Here is a 10,412-nt window from a genome sequence, read left to right as displayed (position 1 = left end):
AAAGAAAGAAAGAAAGAAAGAAAGAAAGAAAGAAAGAAAGAAAGAAAGAAAGAAAGAAAGAAAAAGGGGCTGGAGAGATGGCTCAATGGTTAAGAGCACCTACTGCTCTTCCAGAGATCCTGAGTTCAATTCCCAGCACCCACATGGTGGCTCACAACCACTTGTAATGAGATCTGGCGCCCTCTTCTGGCCTGCAGGGACACATGCAGGCAGAATACTGTATACATAATAAATAAATAAATCTTTAAAAAAAAAGATTCATTTTATATATGAGTGTTTTGGTTGTATATGTTGTATGTGTGTGTGTGTGTGTGTGTGTGTGTGTGTGTGTGTGTGTGTGTGTGCAATACCCACAGAGGTCAGCAGAGGGCATCAGATCTCCTAGAATTAGAGTTACAGATGATTGTGATCCACCATGTGTGAGAACTGAATCTGGTCCTCTGTAAGAACAAGTGCTGATAACTGCTGAGCCATCTCTTCAACCCTCAACCCCACCTCCTGCTTTTTTTGTGTGTTCATTCAGCAGACAGCTCTGTGTGTGTCAGTTGCTGCATATGCTTGCTAAACAGGTCACCCATTCTCTGATTTTGTGTCAATTTACACTCCCACTGATTGCCTGCTTCCTTATGATGCCATTGTCTTGAGACGTATGGAAATTTACCGGTCTGATAGTAAAAAACAGTGTCTTACTATGGTTTCATTTGAGTGGAGTCAAGTGCGCCTTGTTTGTGATTGTCACAAACAAGTGTGTGTTTATGTTACATGTGTGATAGCATTTGCAGAAGTGTGCTATGATACCTGGCATCTCGGAGGAGGTGCACAGTCCCTTTCTGGGCTGGGGCTGGTGACAATTGAGTTGTACTTCGGGTTGTCCAAGTCAAAGGAAGGAAGGGAGGGAGGGAGGGAGGAAGGAAGGAAGGGAGGGAGGAAGGGAGGGAGGGAGGGAGGGAGGAAGGGAGGAAGGGAGGGAGGGAGGAAGGGAGGAAGGAAGGGAGGGAGGAAGGGAGGGAGGAAGGGAGGGAGGAAGAAAGGGAGGGAGGAAGGAAGGAAGGGAGGGAGGGAGGAAGGGAGGAAGGGAGGGAGGGAGGGAGGGAGGGAGGGAGGGAGGAAGGAAGGAAGGGAGGGAGGAAGGGAGGGAGGGAGGGAGGGAGGAAGGGAGGAAGGGAGGAAGGGAGGAAGGGAGGGAGGAAGGGAGGGAGGAAGGGAGGGAGGGAGGAAGGGAGGAAGGGAGGGAGGAAGGGAGGGAGGGAGGAAGGGAGGAAGGGAGGGAGGGAGGGAGGGAGGAAGGGAGGGAGGAAGGGAGGGAGGGAGGAAGGGAGGAAGGGAGGGAGGAAGGGAGGGAGGGAGGAAGGGAGGGAGGAAGGGAGGGAGGGAGGGAGGGAGGAAGGAAGGAAGGAAGGAAGAAAGGAAAGGAGGGAGGGAGGGAGGAAGGAAGGGAGGAAGGGAGGGAGGGAGGAAGGGAGGGAGGGAGGGAGGGAGGAAGGAAGGAAGGAAGGAAGAAAGGAAGGGAGGGAGGGAGGGAGGAAGGGAGGAAGGGAGGGAGGGAGGGAGGGAGGAAGGAAGGAAGGAAGGAAGAAAGGAAGGGAGGGAGGGAGGGAGGAAGGGAGGAAGGGAGGGAGGGAGGGAGGGAGGAAGGGAGGAAGGAAGGGAGGGAGGGAGGAAGGAAGGGAGGGAGGGAGGGAGGGAAGAAGGAAGGAAGGGAGAAAGGGAAGAAGGAAGGAAGGGAGGGAGGAAGGAAGGAAGAAAGGAAGGAAGGAAGGAAGAAAGGAAGGGAGGGAGGGAGGGAGGAAGGAAGGGAGGGAGGGAGGAAGGAAGGGAGGGAGGGAGGGAGGGAAGAAGGAAGGAAGGGAGAAAGGGAAGAAGGAAGGAAGGGAGGGAGGAAGGAAGGAAGGAAGGGAGGGAGGAAGGGAGGAAGGAAGGAAGGAAAGAAGGAAGGATAGACGGACCTTTTAGGCGGAGAGGAGAACGCAGACTGTAAGGGAGTAGCGAGGACTGCGTGTGGAGGTGAAGGGTGACACAGACCCAGGAGCTTCGTGGGCCTCGCTGGGGAGTTTGCATTTTGATCAGAAACCAGGATGTACTTTTGTTTTGTTTTGTTTTTGATTTTTGCTGTCCTCAAAGTTACTGTGGAGGTGAGGATGTCGCCTTTGAACCGAGGACCCCTGCAGCCACCTCCTAAGTCTGGAGACTGAGATGCTGGCCTGCACCTGGCCCAAGATGCTCTTTGTTTTCTCTTTTTTCTTGTTGCTTTTTTTTTGGAGACAACTTAGCCTGGTTGTCCTAGAACTCCATTATGTAGATCAGGCTGGCCTCAAGCTCACAGAGATCCACCTGCCTTTGCTTCCTGTTGCTTTAAATACTGTATTTTGATTACATTTATTTATATACTGTATAAGTATGTATATATGTGATCATGCGCTGGCTCCCACGCTGCTGCACTAAGCACTAGATAGATCCTCTCATCATCTAACACTAATAGATCACCTCTCATAATCTAACACTAATAGATCACCTCTCATCATCTGACACTAATAGATCACCTCTCATAATCTAACACTAATAGATCACCTCTCATCATCTGACACTAATAGATCACCTCTCATAATCTAACACTAATAGATCACCTCTCATCATCTAACACTAATAGATCACCTCTCACTGCTCACTCTCAGCTCTGAGTGCACTACAATCATCCCAGTTTATATGTGTGTCACCTTGTTTCTTAGTAGAAAGCTAAGCAGCTGGTGTAAGGTCACCATGCTCTTGGTTGCTAGGTGAGGTGGGGGCAGGCACCTTCAGGGCAAACTCCTGTGTCATACACCTTCACAGTACCCCTTCCTTTATGGTGCAGGCTGGGCGTGCCCACAGTCATCCCTGCCCATCACCTTAATCTTTTAGACGGGCTCCATGCCCTTGGCCCAAGCTTCCCCAATGTGTCTAATATTTCCTTGTCCTCTTCTTTCTTCTGTGTTGGTAGCCCAGGCTGACCTCAGATTCCAGCAGTGCCCCTCCTCAGCCTTCTGAGAGCTAGGACTACAAGTGCCACCACACTCAGGTTCTCCTTTCTTCTTACTGACCGTAAACTGAGCATGCTCAGGAATGGACTGCTCATTTCCCTATGTGATCCAGGTTGGCCTCAAGTTCACAGAAATCCTCCGGTCTCAGTCTCCCAAGTGTTGGGATTACAGGGGTTATACCACCATGCCTAGCTTATTCCACCTTCTATCCCCACTGCCCCCCCCCCGACTTACTATTTCTTAGAGGTCATTTCTGCTACATAAACAACATCCTCATTGGCTTTTGTGACTGTAGAGTGTCTTATCACATGCCTTATTGATTACTTGTTATTTATGTTGAAGATATAATCGAGGATGTTGTCAGCAAGCAATGATATAACGGCATGATGTCATTTTACTAGTATATCTGGAACTGACTTCCTAGAAGCAGAATTCTTTTTTTTTTTTTGTTATTGTTGTTGCCTTTTAATGAGTTGGTTTAATTAATTCAAAGTGATGCAGAATTCAGAGTACAACAAAGATGAAACAGCTCTGGTAGGATTTTAGACTGAGTTTACTTTAAATTCACAGCTGAGGTAGGAATTGAAGCAGAATTCTTATCCCATAATATATGGAACATGACTTTTATAATCATCATCATTTGTGTGTGTGTTTATCTGTATATGTGTGACTGTGTGCATCCACATGCCTGCTGAGGCCCAAAGCGGGTGTCAAAGCCCTTGGAGCTGGAGTTCCAGGTGTTTGTGAACTGCTTGATTGTAGCTAGAGTTTTCCTGCCTGGCCCACAGTCAGGACAAATCTCTCTCACCTGCCAGTCCCACAGCCGCTCAGACCCAACCAAGTAAACACAGAGACTTATATTGCTTACAAACTGTATGGCTGTGGCAGGCTTCTTGCTAACTGTTCTTACAGCTTAAATTAATCCATTTCTATAAATCTATACCTTGCCACATGGCTCGTGGCTTACCAGCATCTTCACATGCTCTTGTCATGGCAGCGGCTGGCAGTGTCTGTCCATTCTCTCAATTCTCCTCTCTCTTAGTCCCACCTATACTTCCTGTCTGGCTACTGGCCAATCAGTGTTTTATTTATTGACCAATCAGCAACACATTTGACATACAGACCATCCCACAGTACTTGATTGTGGGTGCTGTATGTGAACTCTCATCCTCAAGGCTGAGCAGCAGGTACTCTTTATTTATTTTTTAAATGTATGAGTGCTCTGTCTGCATGTACACCTGCAGACCAGAAGAGGGCATCAGATTCCATTATAAACAGCTGTGAGCCACCATGTGGTTGCTGGGAATTGAACTCAGGACCTCTGGAAGAGCAGCCAGTGCTCTTAATGGCTAAGCCATCTCTCCAGCCCATAGTAGGTACTCTTAATTGTTGAGCATCTCTCTAGCCCCAGTGCTAGCTTTTAGAGTATGAATATTTGTGTCCTGAATTCAGGTTAAGATCCTACCCCATTGCCAAGATGATGGCATTAGGAGATAAGGCTTTTGCAGAGGTAATTAGACCACCAGGTCACAGCCTTCCTTCGTGAGATTAAGGCTCAGAGGGGCTGGGGCTGCAGCCCGGTGGTAAGACACTTACCTAGCGTGTGCAAGCCCCTGGGTTCTACCTCAAGCACTATCAAAAATAGAAAATGAAGAACTGTCCAGTCCCTTCTGCAGCAGGAGGACAGAGCAGGCACCAGCTATGAACCAGAAAGCAAGCCCTCACTGGACAGCAGTCTGCCTGGATGTCAGGCTTCCAAGCCTCAGGACCTGTAAGAAGTCAGTTCACAAATCTCAGTGGATGGAGCTTTGTTCCAGCAACCTGAGCAGCTGGAGGGAGCGGCCACTGCCAGATGCCCTTGCTAGCTTTGTAGCGCCTTAGCCTCCCTCCAGCAGAAGAAAGAGCCCGTTTTCCCACACTGCAGCCAACACCGTGTTTTAATCTCCTGCCAATCTGATAAGTGAAAAACAGTATTTCAGAAGCATTTCATTTTATGCTTATTAAGATGATGGGGGGAGCTTTCCCACAGAGCGATGTCTGAGATAGCATCCCTAGGATAGCATCCCTAGGAGACAGCCCCGCGGAGGAGTGAGCCAGGATGTTTCCTGAGCATGGTGTTCTCACCTTCCCAGGACTGCCTGCTAGCAGCCGGTCACTCTGGCCAGAAATCACCCTGGTGTGCGCATGTGTGAAGGCTCCCTTCTGCTCTCCAAGACCATGTCACCTTCTCTCCAGGGACATTTGTCTCTTCCCTGATGTCTAAAGAAATCAAGCGAAGTGGTTTTCCCTTCACTACCTTCCTCAGGCCAGATACACTTTATTTTACTTTAATTCTTAAAAAAGTTTTATTTAAAAGCTGGGTGGTGGTGGCGCACGCCTTTAATCCCAGTCCTCGGTAGGCAGAGCCAGGCAGATCTCTGTGAGTTCAAGGCCAGCCTGGTTTGCAGAGCAAGATCCAGGACAGGCTCCAAAACTACACAGAGAAACCCTGTCTTGAAACAAAACAAAACAAAAGTTTTATTTAAGCCCGGCAGTTTTGACAATAAATAAAAAAAAGTTTTATTTATTTTATGTTTATGGGTATTTTGCCTGCATGTGTCTATGTGTGCCTGGTGCCATGGATCCCCTGAAACTGAACTCACTCTCTAGACCAGGCTGGCCTTGAATTCACAGAGATCTACCTGACTCTGCCTCCCAAGTGCTGGGATTAAAGGTGTACGAAACCACCGCCCGGCACAGTCAGTGCTTTTAATCAAGTCTTCTCCCCAGCCCCTTGTGGGGTTGTTAGTAGTGTTTTTATTACTCTGTGGACTGTATTCTTTAGACACAGTTTGGGTAAGGTAAGAGCAGAAGGAGGCTTCCACTCCTTTCCAGTCTCCCTCTCCTGGGGTGTTGTTTGTTTGTTTGTTTTTATTCTCCAAGACAAGGTCCCATGTAGCCCAGGTTGGCCTTGAACACACCACATAGCCTTGAGGTGTCCCATATCTGAGAGCCCAGTGCTTAGGAGGCAGAGGCTGGAAGATCAGCCTCAGCCAAGACTGCCCTTGAACCTCTGCTCCTCCTGCCCCCAGCTCCCAAGTCCTGGGGTCGCAGGTGTGTGACACCATGCCCAGTGACTAGAAAACACTTTGTGGGCAAGTCTTCTAGTTGGATCTGTGTAATTAGAGTTTTCCTGCCTGGCCCACAGTCAGGACAAATCTCTCTCACCTGCCAGTCCCACAGCCGCTCAGATCCGACCAAATAAACACAGAGACTTATATTGGTTACAAACTGTATGGCCGTGGCAGGCTTCTTGCTAACTGTTCTTACAGCTTAAATTAATCCATTTCTATAAATCTATACCTTGCCACGTGGCTCGTGGCTTACCGGCATCTTCACATGCTGTTTGTCATCGTGGCAGTTGGCAGTGTCTCCTCAGCCTTCCACTTCCCAGCTTTATTCTCCTCCTTGTCCCGCCTATACTTCCTGCCTGGCCACTGGCCAATCAGTGATTTATTTATTGACCAATCAGCAACACACTTGACATACAGACCATCCCACAGCAGATCTGTGTAAATGAACTAGGAAGTAAGAAGCAAATGTCCACGAAAGGTAAAGCCTCAGAGATAATTTGTTTCTTTTTCATTCATTCATTCTATCTATCTATCTATCTATCTATCTATCTATCTATCTATCTATCTATCTATATATGTAGAGAGAGAGAGAGAGAGTGAGTGAGTGAGTGAGTTTTGTGTGCAGGTGTGCGTGTGTGTGTGTGTGTGTGTGTGTGCGCGCGCGCATGCTGATGTGGGTTCCATTCCTGAGAGATCAGAGGAGGATGGTCAGGGAATTGCCTAAAGGCTTTCCTCCCTGTTCTCTTGAGACAGAGAATTTTAATTTAAATGTCTCTCTTGAGACAGAGACCTTTAATTCCAACACCCAAGAAGCCGAGGCAGGAGGAGGGTTTTTCAATCTGCCAAGTTTGAGACCACCCTGGGATACATAGTGAGTATCCCAGCTAGAGTTATATAGCAAATGTCTGTGTCAAAACAGTCAAGGCAAGCCAAAACACAAAGAAACGCACAAAGCAGAGCCAGTGGAGGGTGGACATAAATAATTCAGTATGGAAGTCAGGGGCTGGCTTGGAATAAACAAATAAGTGTGGTGTGCATCAGATGGTCATACCTGCCAAGGGGAAAATGGATGCGGGTGTGAGAATAGAGGACGTAGCACGTAGAAAATGCCTTTTCATGGGCTGGGTAGGGAAGGCTTGCCTGCTCCAGGAGGGTGACATTTGAATCTAGACCAAACGTCTGGAAATAACTTTGGGGTAAAGGCCCCATGGCAGGAGCAGGCTTAGCCAGATGGGACTCAGTTGTCAGAAGCGAGATGACACCAGACAGTCACGTGGAAATGCCGGTGCTCAGGGAAGAGCTGTGGGAGTCACCAGGGTGTGGATGGGAGCCACACATGTCCCCTCTATTTTCCACCGCTTAACTGTGTGGGGATCCAGGGAGAGAAACTGCCTAGGTTACTCAAAGGGCTGACAGGCTGAGGTTCTCCACCGTGATCACAGCCTGGGCTCAGACTCTGTTTTTCTCAGTGCAGTGACCAGGCCTTTTCAGTCCTCCACTAACTCCCCTAGACATATGTGCATCGTGGTAATGGGGATCATTGACTGTGTATAGTGTTTTACCTGATAAGAACTGGGTGGTCCAGGGTCCCCAGACACTTGCAGCCATGCTGAATTAAATGGGATAAAGTTTACTGGAGAAGCTAGATGTAGTGATACACACCTACAATCCCAGCACCCTGGAAGCTCAGGCAGGAGAATTGCCTGTAGTGCAAGATCTGCCATGTATGTTGACACACACCTTTAGTTCCAGCATGAGGGAGGTGGAGGCAGGTGGATCTCTGTGAGTTTAGTGAGACCCTGTCTTCAAACAGTTTGCCTGGGCTGTGTAGCAAGACCCTGCCTGAAGAAGAGAAACTAGGGCCACAGGCAGGGGGATGGCTCACTGGCTGTTCTTCCAGAGGACCCATGCTTGCTGCCCAGCACCCACATGGTGGCTCACAGCCATTCCTAATTCCAGTTCCAGGAGGTCAGGCGCCCTCTCTGGTCAGCTCAGGCACTGCACACTCATGGTACACACACACACATGCAGGCAACACACTCAAACACACAAAATAAACCTTGTTTTTTTAAAAAATAAAATAGAAAGTGGGGGCTGAAGATATAATCCAGTGAGTAGAGTACTTCCTTAGCATGAACAAGGGCCTGGGTTCAATCCCCAGCACTGCATAAACCAGAAGTGTGGTGTCACAGATGTCTAATCCCAGCACTCGGGAGGTAGAGGCAGAAAAGCAAGATCATCCTCAGCTACATAGACAGTTCCAGGCTAGCCTGGGCTATATACGCTCCTGTCTCAAAATAACCTCCTCACATACAACAAAGTTACTGTCAAAATCTAGGCAAGGAAAGCTGGGTGGTGGTGCACACCTTTAGTCCCAGCACTCAAGAGACAGAGGCAGGTGGGTCTCTGTGAGTTCGAGGCCAGTCTGCTCTACATAGAGAGGCCTCTGTGTTTGAGGCCTGTCTGAGTTCCAGGACAGCCTAGGCTACACAGAGAAACCCTGTCTTGAAGAACAAAACACCCTTAGGCAAGGGAAGAGCAGGTACTTTGTGTAACAGTTTGAATGAGCCATGGTCCCCATAGGTTCAGGTATTTGAACACTTGGCCCCCACTTGAGGACACTGTGTGGGGGTGGCAGGGGGGGGGGAGGTTATGGAACCTTGAGGAGGTACAGCCCTGTTGGAGGAAGTGTGTCACTGGGATAGGCTTTGGGGGTTTATAGCATAGCCCAATTCCAGTTCACTGTCTCTGTATGGCTGGCTGTGATCTCTCAGCAGTTTCCTACCACCTGCTGCTCTGCCCCTCCAAACCTGACGTTACGGACTCTTAGAACTGTAAAGCAAAATAAAGCCTTTCTCTGTGAGTTGCTTTTGGTCACGATGTTTTTCACCTTGCTCCTTGGAGTCCTTGTCTCACGGAGATGGCCTCGGCCTGGAGAACTGGATCCTCAAGAGAAGAGTTCAGGGGAAGAGCCCCTGAGCCTTCTCTCTGGTGTGGGAAGAAGGGAGGAACTGTGGCCAAGGGAAGGGGGCCTTTAGAGCTCAGCCACGCTAGCCACCCGAAGCTGTGTGGGCCCCTTGAGCCCACTTGTAGTAAAAGGTAGTCTTCAGGGGTCCTGAAAGAGGCGGCTTGCTCCCCAGCCTTCTCTCCGTCCCCATCAGGCATCTCTGAGCACCCTCCTGGAAATGTGCTTCTACGTGGCCTCACACTGGCCCTCCCTCAGGTAAGACCGCCACGGGCCGGGCTGCAAGCCAGATTGCTGTATGGTGTCTTTTATTATTTTACTCACTTATTTTGTGACAGGCTCTCAATGTATAGCTCTGGCTGGCCTGGAACTCTTGTTATGTGGACCAGGCAGGTGAAATCTCTTCATTAGTGTATGTGTGTGTGTGTTTTGCATGTGCCCAACACCTATAACGTCAGGAGCCCGCCGGAAGTCCTCTGTCCCCCTGTGGGCTGCCTAGGATGAAGCTGAGGCCGTCAGGTTTGGTGGCCAGCACCTTCGCCCACTGAGCCAGCTCTCCAGCCTGCAGCGTAGGCTTCCTCAGCCTCAGGGCTGCTGACATTTGGGGCTCATTTCTGGGGACTGGCCCTGGCCTCTACCTAGTGAAGGCTGGTAGGTTTCTTCATAAGCATCAGCAAAACCGTGTCTCCAGACATTGCCACTGTCCTGTTGGGGACCAAGCCCCAAGACAAGGGGCACTGAACTTAAATTTCACACCAGGGCTGTGTGCATCCAGGTGCCAACAAGAAGGTGCTGGAAAAGAAGTATGAGCAGCAGAGACTCCCCAGGCTAGAATACATCTTCATTGGCTAAAGTCTGTGTAATTTCTCTGAATGTTCCAGGAGAAGAATTCAAAACCTTCAAAGCCCAGAGCTTGACTACTTACACAGGAATCCTGTATCTGCCCCCCATAGCTCTGTGACCTAGGGACGTTTCTTCACTGTTTCATGATGAAGGTACTTGTGTCCCAGGGTTCTCCTGAGGACCACATGATAGAACCGGCGCCTGGTTCTGAACCAGCTGCTGTGAGAGCAGGCCCTCTGCATGTTGAGGCTTATGTGTGGGAGTCTTGTGGAGGTGCCCTAGGGCTGTCGGGGGTGGGGAGAGGGAGGGCAGAGAGGGACTGCCTATTCGAATGAGGTCCTGACTGAGACAAAGGACTAGTCAGCAAGTGTGGGAGGGGCGTGGCCTTGGTGACCGCTTTCTCAAGGAAGACAGTTCTTGGGAGAGACTCAGGAGAGATTAGTGGGAGCACTTCTGGCATCCAGAGTGTGAGGG

This window comes from Peromyscus eremicus, chromosome 16_21 (assembly GCF_949786415.1).
Source record: "Peromyscus eremicus chromosome 16_21, PerEre_H2_v1, whole genome shotgun sequence".
In the NCBI taxonomy this organism is placed as follows: domain Eukaryota; kingdom Metazoa; phylum Chordata; class Mammalia; order Rodentia; family Cricetidae; genus Peromyscus; species Peromyscus eremicus.
The sequence above is the reverse complement of the archived record's forward strand: the minus strand, read 5'-3'. Positions refer to the sequence as shown.